The sequence below is a fragment of the Belonocnema kinseyi genome, chromosome 8 (genome assembly GCF_010883055.1).
Source record: "Belonocnema kinseyi isolate 2016_QV_RU_SX_M_011 chromosome 8, B_treatae_v1, whole genome shotgun sequence".
Lineage (NCBI taxonomy): Eukaryota > Metazoa > Arthropoda > Insecta > Hymenoptera > Cynipidae > Belonocnema > Belonocnema kinseyi.
The window spans coordinates 144,465,265-144,484,875 of NC_046664.1; the positions used below are offsets into that span (position 1 = coordinate 144,465,265).

At 31.9% G+C, this 19,611-nt stretch overlaps 1 protein-coding gene across 5 annotated transcripts in view; it reads left to right on the plus strand.

The window, feature by feature from the left end:
• Positions 1–5,696: 5,696 nt before the first annotated feature.
• LOC117179148 overlaps positions 5,697–19,611 on the plus strand; it is a 321,121-nt gene continuing 307,206 nt past the window's right edge. For all 5 annotated transcript variants that reach the window (XR_004467869.1, XR_004467868.1, XR_004467870.1 and 2 more), the window contains exon 1: positions 5,697–6,025. The gene's annotated coding sequence lies outside the window, so the exon portion shown is untranslated. The remainder of the gene's footprint in view (positions 6,026–19,611) is intronic.

The following is a 19,611-nucleotide window of genomic DNA, read 5'->3' on the forward strand; positions in this document are numbered from 1 at the left end:
ATTGGTAATGCAGTTTACTGACGACCACTTAAAGTTTCGATTTTTGTATTTAATGAAATTATCCTTAAAATGTATAGTTTAAAATTTGTTTAACATAAAAATACATAACGAAAAATTGACAAGACTCAGAAAACGAAATTACAACAATTAAAAGAATGACAGAGAACAAGTATATTGAGACTATACTTAAGAAACTTTATTTTCAATTTTATTTACATTGGATAAAATATCAATATTACAGAGAAAAGTAACAGCGTTTTACTTTGAAGAATTCAAATGATTTAAACACTGAAATTAATAACAAAAATTAAAGAGCCTCTAATTTTTCTCATTCTCATCATTTATGATTGAGAAAGGATAAGAAAAGAAAGGTCCGACAAGTTCGAAAAGAAAGGACGAGTTCGTTAACAGCCATTTTGGATAAAAGTGCAAATTTTTAGACCATTTGTTTATACTTAAAATTTTTATTTACGGCTATTAATAGTACTCAGAAGGCCAAACAATTTATCCTGATGACTTTTTTATACAAAAAAATTCTCAGAGTTATAGCATTTTCAAAATTTTTAATAATAATCGAAAATCAAAATTATAAGCCAAACAATGTACGATATGAAAAAAGTAAAGAAAAACATTACTTCTTAAAAGCCCTACAAGATTATCATACAAACTTTTTGGATATCCCTGTAAAATCAAAAATTCTCATTTTTATTGCACAAAAAATAATGAGGTATGAAATATCCCATTTTGTTGTCAAACTATGCAGTGAATTACTTCTTGACATGACACGTAGTTTTGGTTTTGATCATAAAAATGGTATTAAAAATAAAAATGAAAAATTTGTGGAAAAACAACAAAAGATACAAAAACAAATTGATAGAAAAAAGTTATTCGCCCAAGAAAGTGATACAAATTTGTATTCATTTATTACATTCTTATTATTTATGATGGAGAAAGTATTAGAACTGCCCCAAATTTGACACCACAACATTCAAATTTTGAACCAATTGACGCAAAATACGATAAAAAGTTTCAAAGAGAAATGATAGGTTTTGAGAAATCCTACAAAATTTCTTTAAACCACTTTTCAATAGTACTTATTAGCATCACAACGCGAGATAGAGAAAAATGTCTATAAAAAGGAGTGTGTTTTTTAAGTTTATTTTAAGATGGGTCAAAAAATATAAATTTACATCTGTCTGTCAAAAAACGAGTGCTCAACGCGAGTGTCACGATAATATTGTGTACCTCAAAGCCTACAGAGCTTTGAGAAACTTAATCTTTAACTATATTTTTTTAAGCAATAAATTCAGAATATGAAGACGCATATAAATACTGCGATCTAAAGAGGTTTTTTTGATAAAGTTTCATTCAAGCATTCTAAATGTAAAGAATAAATATCTGAGCGGGAATCGCGAGAATCAAAAGATGCGCGCCCCAGGCGCGCACAAACTTGCGAGCCACGGGCACAGCGCACGATGAGAATGTGCCCGCGACAATAAATAGTTCATTTACGGATTATTTTATTACAAACTAACAATTAAGAGATAAATGTGTTTAAAACTTTCCAATAATATCTGATCTTTTAGTTTAAATTGAGAAATGTTAGGAAAAATATTTATTTATTCTGATCAACCGCTCGAGTAAAATTCAAAAATACATTTGTTTAATTTTGAAATTATGGGGTTCTCAATTTAAAAGCTCGGGACATAATTTACATACATAGAAAAAAACATAAATTTCTATAAAATATTATATAAAAAATAAAAATTTATTATATAATTTTATCGTTTCATTATAATTTATTTAATTCATAATTAATTACGCGAACATAGAAATTTACGAATTATTGTTTACTTAAATTGATAATCGTGAGGGAGGCGGTATTCCTATAAAATTTAACTCCACATCTAAAAACTCCAAATCGCTAATTATACATGTAAGAACGCTGTACGATCAAATTTATTTAAAAAAATAATTATTTTAAATTTCAACTTAATATGTTTATCAATTAAAACTTTTAATGTCTTCAAACGTATAGTTTCATTTAGTAGAATTTCTACCGCTTTTTTCAAAACAACAAAATAATATTATTCATAGACAGTAAACTTTAATTGCTAAATGACTAATTTTTCCCATAAAAGATGTCAGCTAGAAATATTTATTACGATACAATTACATTTTAATTCAATTTAAAAATAAACCTTATGCATTTACATATTTTCTTGATGCAAAATTTATTCAAATAATTGATTTATTAATTGAAAATAATAAATCAAAAATCTCGATATAAGATTTGTATTTTATATTTTTAAATATTTAGTATTTACCAACTTAGTATCGGCTATTTGATGGACTTGTTCAACGGGTAAAGATTGCAGGGGCAAAGTAGGTGAGTGCGATTTTCGGGTTGAAAGGCATGCGGGGATCGGGTAATTTTCGCCGGGAGCGCAGTCTACAATTAGTTCCTCTAACTATACACGTGCCGCATCTAGGCTTAAAATATCTTTGACGTGTCACTTCTCAAACTTCCCCCTCACCCATTGTGACTTTTGGTGACATTTCTCTAGACCCCACCCCCACCCCCCGGGAACGTCACTTGATTTATGGATGGCCCCTTAAACATATTTCGATTCAATGATTAGACTTTTATTTTAGTTCTGTTGCGATTTTTTTTAGAAGTCCAGCGAAGCAAGTGAAGCCCCTTGGCTTTCATAATTTTGTAGGACCTAATGCGCAGGTACGCACATAGGTATGCCTATGGGCTTACAGATGATGGATAGGTGCTTCCGTACTTCGTAACAGAAGTTTTCTACTCTTTTCGACGCATATTACGCCAAAAACGTAATACACGTAGAAAATACTCGAGTTACGCGTAACTGACCAACCCTGGCAGCGACCCCTTTGAGTCTCGTAGCCGTCTATTTATAATCTAGCAAGGGGTCCATTCAAGATTATGTGTTCCCCGTAAATAAGCGTTTAATAAAGAAAAATTAATATTTTCAAATTTCAGCGTAAAAGTGAAGATTATTCTATTTTTTGAATGCGCGATTTTTCCATCTGTTTATAATGTCATTATAAGAATAGGATATATAAGAAAATAATTTATTTCTACTTCCATAGTAACCACCGCATAGTTTCCTATTCCCCAAAAGAGAACATGTTTTCAATATATTTAACTCCTTATTGTAATTGTACTGACCGATACACCTCACAGAGGTGTCTTGTATTCCTCAAAAGTATTCATATTTTGATATTATTTAATTCCTTCTAATATTTATTATATTAAAATATGAATAAATATAAATTCGAATATTTTTCGAATTTATAAGTTATAAAAATATTTAATAATGAAAAATAGGTTAAATAAATGCTCCCGTTAAATGTTACTATGTCGATTCAGAGGAATAGGATTTGCACTTTTTATGTTCTCGTTGGGGGATTTCTAGATGGAGGAAAAATCGCATATTCATAGAAATACAAATTCTTAATTTTTCTGAATTCAACGCTTATTACCGGTAGGGAAATATCATACAAATTTTTGATTAATAAAGTATATTTCGTATTGTATTATTATATTTTATTATGTTGTAATATTATACAAAATTTATAATAATCATGTTAATTACAATAATTAATAATAATAATAATTAGTACTAACTTAACATTACAATCATTACCCAGTAGAAGAGAATAGAAAAAAATTAATATTTTCAGATTTAAATGAAAGAGTGAGCATTTTGTAATTTTTTTGAATGTGCTAATTTTCCATCGGGAGAAGTGCCCAACGAAAGAATAGGTTTATCTCCGAAACCAATTCTTTTTTATTTCCTTAACGATTGACACTTGTGTTGTCACAGACACATCAGTAGACACACCTCTCATGGTTATTCTTAATTCCATACATACATTCTGTATTTACGACTTATTTAATTCCCTCTGACATGTTCATAAACTATGTGCACTCACATAGTTTCTATTCCTCCGTATGCAACATAAGTTTGGAGATTTCAATTTTTTGTTTAGGTTATTTTTAATTCCATACTTACATGCTTTATTTTTAATTATTTTAATTTCTTCTAATTTGTTCACAAAATATGTGTACATGCATAGCTTCTATTCGTTTTTGTGAAATATAAGTTTAAAAATTTCAATTTATTGTCTGCTATTACGGTGGAGTAATTTTAATTATAATATTTTATGTGTTTTAAAAAAATTACAGATATAATAATATAATAAATAATAATAAATTTATTTAATAATGTTGTGTAAGGTAAGCAAAATGAATTTATCTTCAAACAGAATTATAAAAATATGCTTTGAAAGTACTAGAAATTATTTTTATTAACATTATTATTTAATGTTTATGATTGATCGATTAAAAGGACTAAGTTTTTCGACTTCAAAGTTACACTATTCTCTGTCTTTCTATTATTTATTTTGCATTCCTCAATTTTTTAATTCCTCTCAATACGCTTTCATTGCATTTTTTAAGTTGACTAAGAAGAATAGATTTTGCTTTTTTTTACTCCTTGTTGGAACTTCTGACAGCGGAAAATTCACGTATCAATGGGAATTGAGATTCTGAATTCTTCTCTTCTTACCGCGTATAACTGCTTTATTTATAATAACCAGATTTTGTTTTAATAATTTATTATCAAATAATTATTAATATTCATAATATTCAAGATGATAAGAACATTACTTTAGCCGACTTTATACAATTAGTACAAATTATTTATAATAAGTTCATTAATAGAAAACAAAATACAAGAACATTTTTAGGCTTTCTTCGTTCTTTCTAAAATCGAAAATGTGCCTAGTATGGAATTATAATTCTACCAATATGCTGCAAAGAAGCGATTCACATGCAGCGTTATAAACGATTTAAACTTCCCGCTTAACGTCCTTTTAAAAATGGAGGTATCTGTACGAATCCCTACGCAGTGAAACACTGCTCGTACGAGTGCCTTGAACACTCCTACGCATGCGTCGCGCTCGGTCTCTGATTCGTTGCTGTTCTCGCGCAATTTGAAATGTTAAAAAATAACATTTTTATTGTATATTATGAATAATGTCATTTTAACTTATATAAATGTTTATTAGACCGATAATAATGAATTTAATTTTTCTTTCAAACTCGAATTTAATTTTTTTTAAATAGTTTATTAAAAATTGTGAACTCCTTATGTGTAAATAAATTTTAATTCCAAAATAATTGTTTAATTTAAAATTTTACTTCACCCAAATATGAATGAAAATATGCTGCACAATATGTATAACACAATCGGAACAAAATTTTAACATTTCTCTACAATAAAATTAATTTAAATATTTTAATAAACTTTAAATAACAAAATTTTCGAATAATGAAAGATATGCAAGAGAAATACAAGTGAGTATCAAAGGATATTTTTATTTACACAGTATGCACTAGTAAAATTTTTAATTTTTATTAATATTCATTAATATCAGTCTAATAAACATTTATATACGTTAAAATGACATTATTCATAATAAACAACAAAAATGTTATTTTTTAGCATTTCGAATTGCGCGCGAACAGCAACGAATCAGAGACCGACCGCGACGCGTGCGTAGAAGAGTTTGGGGCACTCGTACGAGCAGTGCTTCACTGCGGATTCCGACATTTCTAACAGGACGTCAGCTCCGTTATACTCTATGTCCGTCGTTTGACGGTTGAAAAGAATCTTCATTTTTAATCGCTCAATGCTACTGTTTATTAAATTCAGAAAGGCATTTACGTATGCAGTTTATAAAAAGATGTTGATATTTTATTCAATAACAGTATGCTTTTCAAATTCGTTAAAATAAGTGCATGTAAAATAACTACATAACAAATGATGCGATAAAATATGACTGGAAATCATAACATTGGATACGTTATGAACTGATATGAGCAAAGAATTTTGTTGAAATGAGTGGTATCTGAAAATGTTAATTTCTACTTACCGCATCTCTGTTTCTGTCTACAACATATAGCTAGTAACTTAATCAGTTACACTGGGTAAGTTATTTACAGTAATTACATTACAGTTGGAAATTGTTTCTAAATGTATAAAAAGTTTTTATGTTTTTATTTTAGAGTATGTAATATGAACGTGTTTATATATCTGTTTAGAGAGAATAAACGGATTTATGCGAAGAACGCCCGGAGCGTTTTCAAATTACTCTAGGAAGTTCCCGAGAGTCTTAGGATTCCTTGAGGAAACTTTAATCAGTTGATTGATAACCGCGGATTCCCTTAAGGAATCTTAACATTCTCGAGGATCTCCGGGAATAAATCCTGTCCGAAAATAACATAAAGATTTTCTCGAGAATTTTTTTAAACAGTTTTGAGAAGAAACACCTCTAATCACTTAAAATGTCACTAACCTGATATAACATGAAATTGAATCAATTTTAATGATCCCGATTTCACATTATTTTGGTTTTGAGAGGTTGAGTTTATAATATTTTAAGTATGTTTTTAGTTGTGCTCGACGTCAAACTTAAGGGGATTTATCAGAGTTATAAAAAGGAATGTAAGATTTTTTCCGCAATTTTGAGTATTTTTGTCTGATTTCTTGCATACGTCATCTAAATATTAGTAGTATTAATATTAGTTTCAAATCATTGATATATTTTTTATTTATGTAAAATATTTGTAAACCTTAGAAATCAAGAATATAGCTTTTTTTAAGTCTTTAAAGTCTTTAAAAATGTTCAAAAAGTTTAAGGAACAATGTAACTATTTGGTAGGTAATTCAGAAATTTAGTTGAAAAGTAATCCTTTATGATTAAAAATTCATCTTTTTCGATTGAACATTCAATTTTTTTCGTCGAAATTTATTTTTTGTTTAAAAATTTATATTTTGATCGTGAAAAGTCAACTGAAATCTTTTTTAACCGAAACTTCAACTAATTTTTTCGAAAATTTATCTTTTTGAACTAAAAGTTCATTTGCTTTAGTATAAATTTTAGTTTGTTATAAAAATGCAATTTTTTAGTTAAAAAGTCTTCTTCTTTACTTGAGTACTTAACTATTTTGTTTAAAAGATTTGGTTGAATCTCTTTGTTAAGAAACCATTTTTTTTAGATTTATACTTTTAGTAGAAAATTCATCTCTTCGGTTGGAAGTTTAATTATTATGTTGAAAAATAATCTTTTTCAATTGAAAATTCAACTATTATGTTAAAACTTAATTTCTTCTATCGAAAATTAAAGTATTTTGTTAGAAATCTATCTTTTATAGTAAAAAATACATTTTTTGTTTAAAATAAATTTAAAAACTTGAAACTTGTGTCGGAAATACACTGTTTTATTCTGTGTTGAAACTATTACAAGATTGAAATTCTGGTATTTGAATAGTACTGATCAAGGAAAATAAAAAATTAGTGAAGGAAAAATCAGGGAATTTTGAAAATTATTACTGGGAGGTAGGGGTTGTAGAGGTTGCCTATACTCCGTTAGGTAGTTCTCAAACAAATTGAAGGAGAATTCCAGGTTTATAAAGTTTTTAAGTTCACTGAACATCTTCGGCAACTTAATACTTTTAGCATTTCTTTCAAGATACTATAGCCACGAAACCTTCGAACTAATTTCTAAACTGTACAATTTTTTTTTATTTTTACTGAAAAACACTGAAGTTTGCGAACTTTTCTAACTCCATGAATTTGTTGAACATCTGAAATGCCACGAATATTTTTTATAGCTTAATTTTTTGAAGCACGGAAAGCCTAAAATTGTCTAATTTCTGAGATCATAAAATCTCCAATATCCGTTTATTTAAAAACTTTTAAAACTTCTCTGACTTACAAACTTTAAAAATCCCGATGCTCTAGATCATGGAGAACTTGATATATACAAAAACTTAAAGATTCTAGAATCTCAGAACCTATCAACTTTGAGGTTATTATAAAGTTTAACATTTTTTGATCATTTTTAAAAATATGTAAGTTTTAAAGTTTTAATAACTCACAAAATTTATGAAAAAATATAAAATTCCATCAATTTCTTCATGCATGGCACAAAAATGCAACATTTCTAAAAATTTTGAAGCTCAAAAACTTCCAGAATTTAAACATTTTGTAACTTCAAAACGTCAAAAACTTGAAAATACTTTGAAATCTTGCATTCCTAAAATCTCTAGGAATATAAAAATTGCAAAACTTACAACACTTACAAAATTCTTCGAAAGTTTATAAATTTTCAAGTGGGTATATATAAAAACATCAGAATTCTTAAAATTTCAGAAATTTGAGGATTTTTATTAATTGCTTCATTTGTCGATCACATCTTGAAAAGATCGAAATTCCACATTTTCTACTATTTTCAAAGCTCGAACACTTCCATCACATGAAATTGGAATTATGTTGTAATTTATAGCTCATTTTTTTCCGACTAGAAAAGGTTAAAATTCCAGAACTTCTAAAATCATCGAAACTTCAACATTTAAACAAATCAACAATTATAGAACTACAAAATCTTTTAATTTCAGGTTTCTTCGACATCAACATTTTTTTCAACAAAAAAATCAACATTCTGAATTTAGGCATTTGAAATTTTTAATTTCTCATTCTTAGTTTATTTTTTTGTTTACTAAAAATAATGATATTATTATAATAATTTTAAATTAAACGATGTGCGATAAATATGAATTACAGCGAGTTTTAATTGAAAAAATATTGAAATCGGGAAATGAAAATAATTAATTGCGTGCTGACGGATGTGCAGAAACTTTTTCTTTTTTCAATGAAATAAAATTCAATATTTTCAAGTATAGTTTTTTCAGTTACAAGGAGTTTATGGAAAAAGTTACACATTCAGAATGCACTTAAAAATTGTGGGAGAATATGTAGGTAGTTATAACTATTAACGTAGCTTCATTTCCGAAACCCTCATTATCACCCTCATTCTCGTTGGTTTTCCATAATTCTTCACCTGATTCATGATCAGAGAAGTCATCTGACGTAAATTGATATGGATCTTGGATATTTTCTGATGCAAAACAATGTAAGTTAATCAATCATTTCAAGAAACTTGCACAATCAGGCATTTATACAATGATAATGAATGAATAAAATTTTTCAGTTGAGTAACATTTAACTTACCATTGTCGGACAAATCCATGATTAAAATAAAAAACTTCGAATATCACTATGAATCGCGAAAAATATACGAGTTCAAATGTTTACAAGTTTCAGCCTGACTGAGCGTGGTACTGCCGGGAGAGGAGTAGGAAACGTGAAGGAGGGAGAGCGTGGTGGAAAGGAGCAGGGTGGGTGGAACCTTCTCCCTTTATTCTTGTGTCGTTTTACCTCTCGAGAATTCTTAGGTCGTTTTTGTTCTCGGGTGTTTTTATGTCGCTTTTGCACAACTTTTTTTTTTTAGTTCGCTTTTGCTCTGAGCGTGTCAATTGTCAATCAAAAAGATGAATTTTCAAGGGAGAAGTTTTATATTTATAACACAAATTCTCAACAAAATACGGGAATTTTCAAACAAATAATTGCATTTTTAACTAAAAGAGATCAAGCTTCGGTTCATTTACAATAATAAATTTTGTCGTTGGGGTGCAGGTGGTCCCACTGTCCCGAACATGTCTCTCCATGGAAGTGTGAATAATGATATAATTTAAATTTTCCTCAAAGACATTAATTTTTAACAAACAGAAAAAAAAGTTGAATCCTTAATAAACAAGATAAGATTTTAACAAAGAAAATTAATTTTCTACCAAAAAGAAGAATTTTCAACTAAAAAAAATTAGTTTCAATTATGAATATAATTTTTCATCCTAAAAATGTACAGTTAAATTTTTAATTAAAAATATAAATATATAGAACCGGAAATAGGATTATTCCTTTTTAGTTAAAAGAATTAATATTTACCAACAAACAATTAAATGTTCAACAAAGTAGTTGAAATTTATTAAAATAGTTGAATTTGAAAATACGTAGTTGAACTTTCAAAGTAACAGATGAATTTTCAACAGAAAAATATCCATTTTTATTTAAAATTGCAATGTTTCACCGAAAGTGGGATAGTTACATTTTTAGTTGAAGAATTTAATTATTAACAAAATAAAAAAAAGAAATGTGCAACTTATTAATAGTTTTGTTCTTAATCACAAAAATAAATTTTTAACCAAGAAGACTAATTTCCTACCAAAAACACGAATTTTCATCGAAATATGTGCATTTTCAAACAAATGGTTGAATTTCCAATAGAAAAAGATCAATTTTTAATTTCAAATATCAATTCTCTATCAAAAATGGTATAATCGACTTTTCTCTTAAATAAATTAATTTTTCACCGAAAAAGGAATTTTTAATAAAATAATAGAATTCTCGAAAAAAATATGAAAGGATTAATTTTCTACCAAAACAGGAAAATTAAAAAAATTGAATTATTGAGTAAAAAAAGGAGGCTTCCGTTGCCGGCATGAAAGTGTAAAGTAGTGGGAATAGTTGATGCTTAGTTTTTCTGATATTGTGGTGAAATTTGAGGTTAGTGGATTGTGGAAGTGTGTAAAAGGGTGTGGATATGAGAGATTAATTGAGGGATTGTGTGATTGAGCAGGGTTGGGTAGCGACAAAGAAAGGCGAGGCAGGTACCAAACCGCGACGGTAAATAGAGGCAGGGAAGCATAGAAGGCAGGAGAGTTTGAATTTGATCCATGGTTAGCGGAGCGAATTCTCCGCGGAAGAAACAGACTTAGGACAGGAAGTGTTCAGTACGCCGAAAGAGGAGAGCAAGGAAAGGAAGGCAAGGGGGAAGTATAAGAAAACTATAGAAAAGGAGAGATTAAGAGCAAAAAGCGAAGGATCAATTGAGGCTTTTATCAAAAGGAAGAGATGGAAGAGGGAAAGTAGTGAAGAGAAGGAAAATATCGGTGCGAGCGTTAAATATCAAAAATGTTTAGATCGCCGCCGGAAAAGCAGAGTTTGGTAGGGAAGAGTGATAATAATGGCTGAGAAAAATAGAAAAAAATAGGGGTGGACGAAGTACTAAAAAGGATGGGGCTAAGGTAGAGATAGAGGAAATGCGAAGTGTAGGAAGGGAAGAGCGAAGAGGGGAGATAATGGTATTAGTGAAACTAAAGAAATGGGAACATAAGAGGGAGGTGATGACAAAAAAGTGGTTATTATATGGAAGTCCAGAGAGAATAGAGGATAATTTGACATGGTCAGAAAGGAAGATGCAGTAAAAATTAAGGAAAATAGCGGAAGAGGAAAGAAAAAAGGGAAAGAGAACATGGGTTAAGTATGGGAGAATATAGATGACGAAGTATGGTGTGATTGGGATGAAGAAAAGGAACAGATAGTAAGAAATGAGGTGCAGGGAAACTAGGAGAGGGAGGAACGGGAAATAGGAAAATAAGAAATAGTAAGAAGGGAAAAAAATGAGAAACGAAAATAGGGAAGAATGGAAGATTTGTTACTGGGATTTGTTACGTCCCGAGTAAAAGGCGAGGGTAGTATGTTAATGGGATAGGTGAGGGAGGTTAAAGGGCTGATTAAGTCAGGGTGGTAAAGCCTGACTAATTATTTAATGTGGGATCGTTGTCACTCGTCAATCCTACGGGGATTGTGTGTTATTAAAAACTCAAAAATATGGCAATTTTCACAAGTTATGGTACATTTATTATAATATAAGATAAGAACATAAAATTAATTTACAATAAAAGAATTATAAAACTTACGCTACCTTTCAGTCTTAAAACGGCAAGCGAAGATTTGTAGTGTCGATGATATCCCCGATGATTTGTAGAATAGCGACGGAATTCTACCGGGTGTTTGTAGTTTTCATGTATGATAAGGTAGATTATGCTTAGTTTTAAGGGTTATATAAAATTTCTAAATTTTGGAATGCAACAGTCCTCCCTTCTTAAAATCATCATCGTCCCCGATGAAAATTCCCTTGATAAACTCAAGTGGTAACTGTGTTGTGTTAAATCAATTATAGCCTTATTTATTGCAAACTGTTTGAATGTAGTAATACTCTTTCTAACGATTCATTTTCAAGTATCGCCCAGATGTGAAAGATAGTTTGTGCTTAATAGTGAATATGTGGTTAAATTTTGTGTAATGGTATTGTGATAACTATGTTGGTTTTACTACATGAGTTATGGTGAGTATTCCTTGAAATCTTTACTATTCATGTCTTTTGTCTTTTCTTTGCTGTAGAACTTTTTGATTGTCAGCAGATTTCTTCTGGACTCGTATTTGCATCGCGATCTCTCAGTCTTTGTGTCACCATGGAGTCCGATAGTTCTTCGGTCGCTTCTGCTTCCACTATTCGATACGAAGACTATTGTTTTGAACAAAACATTACACTGGATTTATCTGTAACTTCCGCTACGTTCAGCATTTATGGTGAGTCTCATATTACATCTTTTATGTGGATTTTAAACGTTCTTCGAACTTCGTTTCATTTGCGCTTCGTGAGTTGTAGAAATGACATCTTCCGCTGATTTTAATGTAAATTCTGACCCTGATCAGTTTTTGCTTTCTTTAATTTATGGTGATAATTCTTCGGTTTCATCTAAGTGATGAGATGGTTTACGATCTCTTCATTAATAACGCGGATGAGAATATATTGCCATCGGAATTTGAACAGTGTGTTTCGGATTTTGATTTATCGCCCTTTGTTTTTAATTATGCTGTTCAAGAGGGAACTTCCATGAAGATTTGTCAATTTAAGTTCTAATCTTGCTCTACTTCCGTGCTATCTTTTAGTGAAAGTTTGAGCTCTCGGTTGGCGTGTATTGAGCGTCGTGCGGGAATTCATTGTCTTCTTATATGGGGTACAAACCCTGTCAATTTTTTGGAGACGTTTATCAGATTGTGTAGGCTTAATTTTGGAATAGATGTAAATGATCAAGATTTCGTTATGTTACACCTACTAGCGCGACAACGTAGATATCGATATCCTGGCTGTTTTGTTCGTGTTTTTTCACTTAAATTAAGAGAAACTATTATCGGATTTATTGAACTATTTATTGCCTTGGGTGTTGGTATAAAGTTGCCACAGGTATATGATAAGTTATGGAATTTAACAAATTTCTAAATTAAAGTTTTTATTTTATTTTTGTTTGTTTATTTGTAGACATGCCTAGGAGGGCTCCATCCGGGGGTTTCTCTATTGCGAAGTTTCATTCGAAGCTTATGAATCTGAGTACTGCCGCGAGATTCTATTCTACGTTATTGCAAGTGCTACAACTAGAGGAAGCTGTTTCGAGCGCCGAGGTCGTCCATCTGTCTGTAGCATCGAATGCGGAACTTATGGAGGCCCGGACTTCGCTATGTCATCGCGCTGATGAACTTTATGACATCAGCCTGCATTTTTCGCCTTCCTTAAATTCCCTGCCACCGCAACATACACACGTGCAGTGTGAATCGCAGATATGTATGGGTTAAGATGATATTACTTTGTTCTCACTTTCCATCACACGTTCTTTTCTTTGTTTTTATTTTGATTGTAATAATGTCTCTCAGTAAGTTCGCTGTTTTCTATGCACTTATGTTTCTTTCTTTCCTTTCAGTACAGAGGGCACAAAGTATAGATTTTGCTTGTGTGGGCGTTTCGTTCCGTTGGTATACACTGAACATACCTGTAAGTGTGGTCATATTCTCAGAGATCCGACAGGTAATTGATCGTTTTTCCATTAAGTCCTTATACTTCTTTTCAGTTTGTAAGTTATAATTATTCTTTGCTTTCAGTTCACAAAATTGAAACTGTTTGGGTCTCGGATCTGGAAGACGGCGCTCGTGGCGAGTCCGATTCTGACCTATAATCGCTAGATCCTTCGATTGGTCCTCTATGCTATCTTACCATCTCTTTTTCATTTTATATTTATATATGCTTTTGTATTGAATACATTTTTGTTTTATTTTTTACAGTTTTGTATGTTGGACTAACGGTATAGTTAACTTTGTTTTCTCATATGTTCTGTTGTTTGATTCTATGTCGTTAGTTTAAAGATGTGTCTGTTTTTAATTTTTCCTTCACCCTTATAATTTGAATTAAATTATCTGATCTTTTGACAATTCTTTTTAGAATTTTGCAATTTTTAGTTGAATTTCCTTATTTAAATTATTACAGGCTCTTAGTGTGCAATTGCTATAATTAGAACACGTGTGGAATATTCGTTTTAAACCTTTACTCAATTATTTAATTAAATGAAATGTTAGAATTATCAGAAAAATTTTTCTTTTGTTTAATCTAATAATACAGATTTTGTTGTAATACAAATTGTAAATTCCGAAAAACGAATATTTCACAAACCTAACCTAAAATGTTGGTACTCACTTAGTGAATTTCTACCACTCTTGATTGAAGCTTCAATACTGCATTCTTCTTTTACTGGTGTTAGCTGTTGTTGGTACTCTATGTCGTGATTGTGGGTGTGCAACTCCATGTGATGGGTGTGGTATTCCTTTCTGCAGGCGTTCTTATCGCGCTCGTGTTTCATCACTTGAGCCTTCAACCATAATGAATCGTGACGTCACTCCATATAGTTGCGAGTTCGGTTACCTTATCTGCTTCTCGCTGACCATGTTGTCGGAATGCTGCTCTCTTGCTACTGGTATTTCGCTCGGGGTGCAGGCAGAGTCTGTAAGCTGCTATAGTGTTTCTTTTGATTGTCGTCGGCCATCATGGTTGTTGTCGTCACGCCTGATGCTAGCCGTCCGTTCCACTGCGCGACTGTACGTCGTTCAGTGATAGTATGTGCATGTAGTCAGTCATACTTATCATTGATGTAAATGATATAGTTATGAAGTAGCTCAAAACGAGAAAATGATTCCTGCAAATCCTCTGTAGTTATTCGTGTATTGTTGATGTCACTCCTTTTTTCTGATTGCTCATCGGTTCTTTCTTCTTCTGCCGAACTATCTTCACTATCACTCTGGGGTGGACTTAGGGTTACAATGGGCTCGGTTTATTTTTCTTCTTTGGCTTGATCTTCGTTTTCTTTGTCTTTGAATAACTCCTGGAATTGTCCTGGTGCTTTTGGAGGGGCACTCAGGGGTAAGTTGTGGGCTGGGAATGCTGCTAACGGCATTTCCAAACTGGGTAAAACGCTTCGTTTTTTCTGAAATATAGGAGGGATGGGTTTATCGACTTCATCAAAGTTATCTTCCGAGTCAGTGCTTGAGTCTCGGTAGTTGGGCTTTGGTTTTCTTCTTTCCTCTTCTGCCCTACGGCGAAGTAAACGCTTACCTATTGTGCTTTTATTTAAACTGCTGGAAGTTATGGAAGCAGGGCCTGTAATTTGAGTGCTATCTTTAGATTTCGTGATCATTGGACGCTGCGTTCTTGAGTTAGAGGGCTTAAAACTGCCAGTTTCCGTTGATGGTCTTTTCTTTGTTATGATCGCCGGCTTGATCCTTGGATTGGCGCTTTTGGGTTTAACAATGGGTTTAGCGGATTGTGTATTGCTTTGTGTGGTTTACGTGTCTGTATTGGTAGTAACCTGGCAGAATTCTTTACATTTTTCTTCCTACTTTCGTCTAATGAACTGTTTGAAATTGGATTTCTGGAAAGAGCGTCGGCATTTGTATTTAACTTTCCGGGCTTATATTTAAGGAATATTCATAGTCTCTCAATTTTTATCGCCAACGAATTAAACGTTGTCCAGGGTCTTTTACCGAATCTATCCGTTTTAAAGGCTCATGGTCACTAACTAGTGTAAATTTTTTCCCATAAACATATGGTCGATATTGTTGCACTGCATATAAAAGTGTCAAACATTCTCTTTCCGTAGTGGAGTATTTACACTTGGACTGTCACATAAGGCCTGTCTTAATTCCTCGAAACTTTTTTCTTCTGCTGAACCCCAAATAAAAGGTACTCCTTTCTTTAAAAGGTTAGTTAAAGGCTTGGTTCTTGCAGAAAAATCTTTGTTGAATCTCCTATAGTACCCGGCTAGTCCTAAGAATTGTTTTATATTTTTAGGGTTATATTTTTAGCCTTTTTTAGCCTCATCTTTTTCCCATGTTCCTCCAGGGTTTCTGCGTAAATCACTATATCGTCAAGATATACAAACAGTTGCACTCCTTGTAGTCCTAAAAGTACTTGATCCATTAAACGTTGGAACGTTGCAGGAGAGTTTTTTAAGCCCATTGGCATTCTAATATATTCATAGTGGCCGTTTAGAAATGAAAGCGCAGGTTTTGGTCTATCGGTTGTATTTAACTCAATTTGATGGAATCCGCTAGCTAGATCAAAAACTGTAATGTTCCGTGCTTTTCCTAGATGATCTAATATTTCTGTAATGTTTGAAAGTGGGTAGGCGTCTCCAATTGTTTTTTAATTTAATAACCTGAAATCTATAACTACCCTATATTTTCTTTTTCCAGTGTGGTCCATCTTTTTGGGGATTATTAACATGGAAGAGCTATAAGGTGACTTCGAATGACCAATGGCACCTTCTGTAAGCATTCTGTCTATTACAATCTTTGCTTCTTCCTTTTGAGTAGGAGAAAATTGATATGGTCGAACGTGAATTGGCACGTCGTCAGTAATGTGTATTTTATGGTGTACTATGTTCGTTGGAGTTAAAGGCTCTCCAGTCAGATGAAAAACATCGGGATATTTTTGAATTATTTGTTTCACGTGTTCCTTTTCTTCTTTATTTAAATGATGTAGTTCTAGGATGTCTAGAATGTCTTCTACTCTATTTTCTGGGGGAGTGTAGTCCAATTCATCACCTGGTAAATTATGATATTCAAAGGGGAGGGGTTCTTGTGGGTCTATTTCTATTTCAAGGTCTTCGTCCGTTGTATTCATTGCCTATTCATGACAATTCCCGTTTGAATTTGACACTACGGCTTCTCCTATTATTAATCCGTCTATGGATTTGACTAATGGTAGATAACCTTCCTTTAGGTCACTATTTATTACTCGCACTGTAATTACCTGTTTAGTCCTGGCTTTTATATTAATTTTCCCTAGCCCTGTTCCTTTATAGTCAAGTATTAAATCTTGTTCAATCTTAGATTCTTTATCGGTAAATGGAATGGGTCTATTGGGGTTTGAATAAGTAACTAGGGTCTCATGCCAAAATGAAATTCCGACCTTTTCTTGACGAAGATATTCTCGGCCTAAAATTCCATCCGTAGTGAAAGGGAAATCTCGGTGAAGCTACGTGAAAAACTACGATAGCATTTTCTATGGCTAATTTTATTGTGTCGATAGTGGATATTTTTATGTGTGTAATTCCTGTTATTTCAATAAATTCACTTTCTGTTATTAATAGATCATCGTGCAAAGAGTCCAATTTAATTATGTTGATGTCGGCTCCGGTGTCGACTAAGAATGAGTCTTTCTTTTCCAAAAATTCTGATGATGAAAACTCTACGACTGGAGATTCTCGACTGTGCGGCGAGCGGAGTTGTAGTTTAAAGTCTCCTTGCTGGGTGGAAGAGGAGATAGAGAGCGTGGTGGTGTATTTACACCTCCCCGGGAATAATTGCTGTTTGGATAGCCATTGTTTTGCATGGGAATAGTTGAATAGTAAGGATAAGGATTATAGGGCATGTAAGGATACTGATAAGGAGGCATGTTATTTTGATTATTAGAAGTCACGGAAGAAGAAGGACGCCTTATTATTCCCGTTACATTTGGTTTTGGATCAGTATTTTTAGATGAATGAGGAATTGTTGCAAATCGCACATGTGGGCTTAGGCTACGGTCTCGTGATCCTGAATAGCTCGGCTGAGGATATCTTGATTCTCGATAATAATTGATAGGATACTGAGGATTCAACTGTTGTCGTGCCTCGTATTCAAGCGCGACTTTCAATGCTGTGTCTAAACTCCCGGGATTACTTGCTTCTACCAACCCCGAACTACCGCCAGACAGGCCTCGTTTAAAAGCTTCGTGGGCACAGTCATTTAATGGGAGTAGTAGCTGTTCAACATTTGGATATTTGTCTTCAAGGGCCCCTTGGAATCCTGATTTTAGAAGGGTTATCCGAACAAAAAATGCCCTCACATTTTCTTCACGATTCATCCGGATAGTTGAAATTTCGTTCAAATACCACGCATAAGTTTTACGAGGGGTAAACGCTGTTTTAAATGTTTTATTGAATCAGTTATAGTTGTAAAATTTTTTTCATGAATGGAATCTCTTGCTGCACCTTTTATTCGTGCTATACAGCCTTGAGATATTGTTTTTCACAATTTCCTGGCACGGATGATTCCCCATTTATTATATCTTGGATAAAGTCTCTTACGGGCATATGTTTTCCATCATAACTGGGGATATTTATAACCCCTTGTTGTACGGCAAAACACTCTGCCATGGATGTTATCCTGGCCTCACTAAGTGTACGGTTAACATCGCCGCTAAATTGAGTTTCATTTGTATTATTAGGCATTTTGCTTTTTTTATTGATAGTTGTTTTTAATACGAAGTAATTTAAACTTGAAGGATAAAAAATGAATTATCTGTCATTGGTTTTAAATGTTAATTACTGGCTTAAAATAAATAAAATGTGCACAAGGACTGCTCAGTTTTTAAAAGAGGATTCGAATTACTGAATTAATTCCTTAAATTATAATATCTTGATCATAGATCGAATAATATTTTGAAGGTCAAATAACTAAATTTTAAATCCAAACTTTGAGAGGGGTTTTAAATTTTGAAAGATAAAATGTTTAAATATCGCAAAAATTTTCGAAGATTGTTGTGTATAATATAAATTGTCGTTGTTTAAAAACCCTTTACTTACAAGGTTAATGCGAGGTGCCTGTATTATCATTTAATTACAATAGATTTAACGATTTTTGAGGAACACAGATATTAAGCAGAAAAAACTTTGTTAATTTTGTAATTTTGAATTTTTATATTCGTAATTATTTTAATAAAATACAGATTTATGAAGTTTAGGTGGATTTACTACGAGAACTATAATTACGCTTGATCACTGATTGACAGTTGCGTTCAGCGCAAGTAGAAGCAGACAGTAACAGTTAGACAATTTCACTGAGATGAAAGCATGAAATGCCTGCGAATGCTAAGTTAAATTCATCGCTTTTGCTTGCTCGAAAATTCTTTAAGTGATAATATTGTAACTGCCTTTTTGTATATAAATGACTCCAGATAATTACTAGACTTGATATAGGAAGATCTATTATTAATTATGAGTGATGAACACGTTGCCAAAATGTAGGTGAACGGTTTGATCGAAATGTGTACCTATCACTTTAACAAACGAATACCTTTATTCGTTTAGTAGAAAAAGGTAGTAAAGATTAGACACACTTGATTCGTTATATAACGAACGTAAAGGTGTTGATTGTGTCTATTAATTGAAACTTTCAATTTTTAACTTTCCTTTTTGTTCAAATTGATTGAATTTGAAAGTATTAATTCCGTTGTGTGATTTCCATTCACGAGTGATCAGTTCGTGAAAAAAAATTCTTACAATGGTGTTAACTTGTTTTTCTAGACTCTTAGGAATTTAGGTTAGAAAGGGCTATTACAAGATGTAACGAAAGAAGGGCTTAGAATTCTAAAATTTATAACTTTTCCGGATTAATTAATTTAAATTTAGATTAAATATACTGAATTTGAACAAAAAAGTGACAATCTCACCGCTGCCACCAA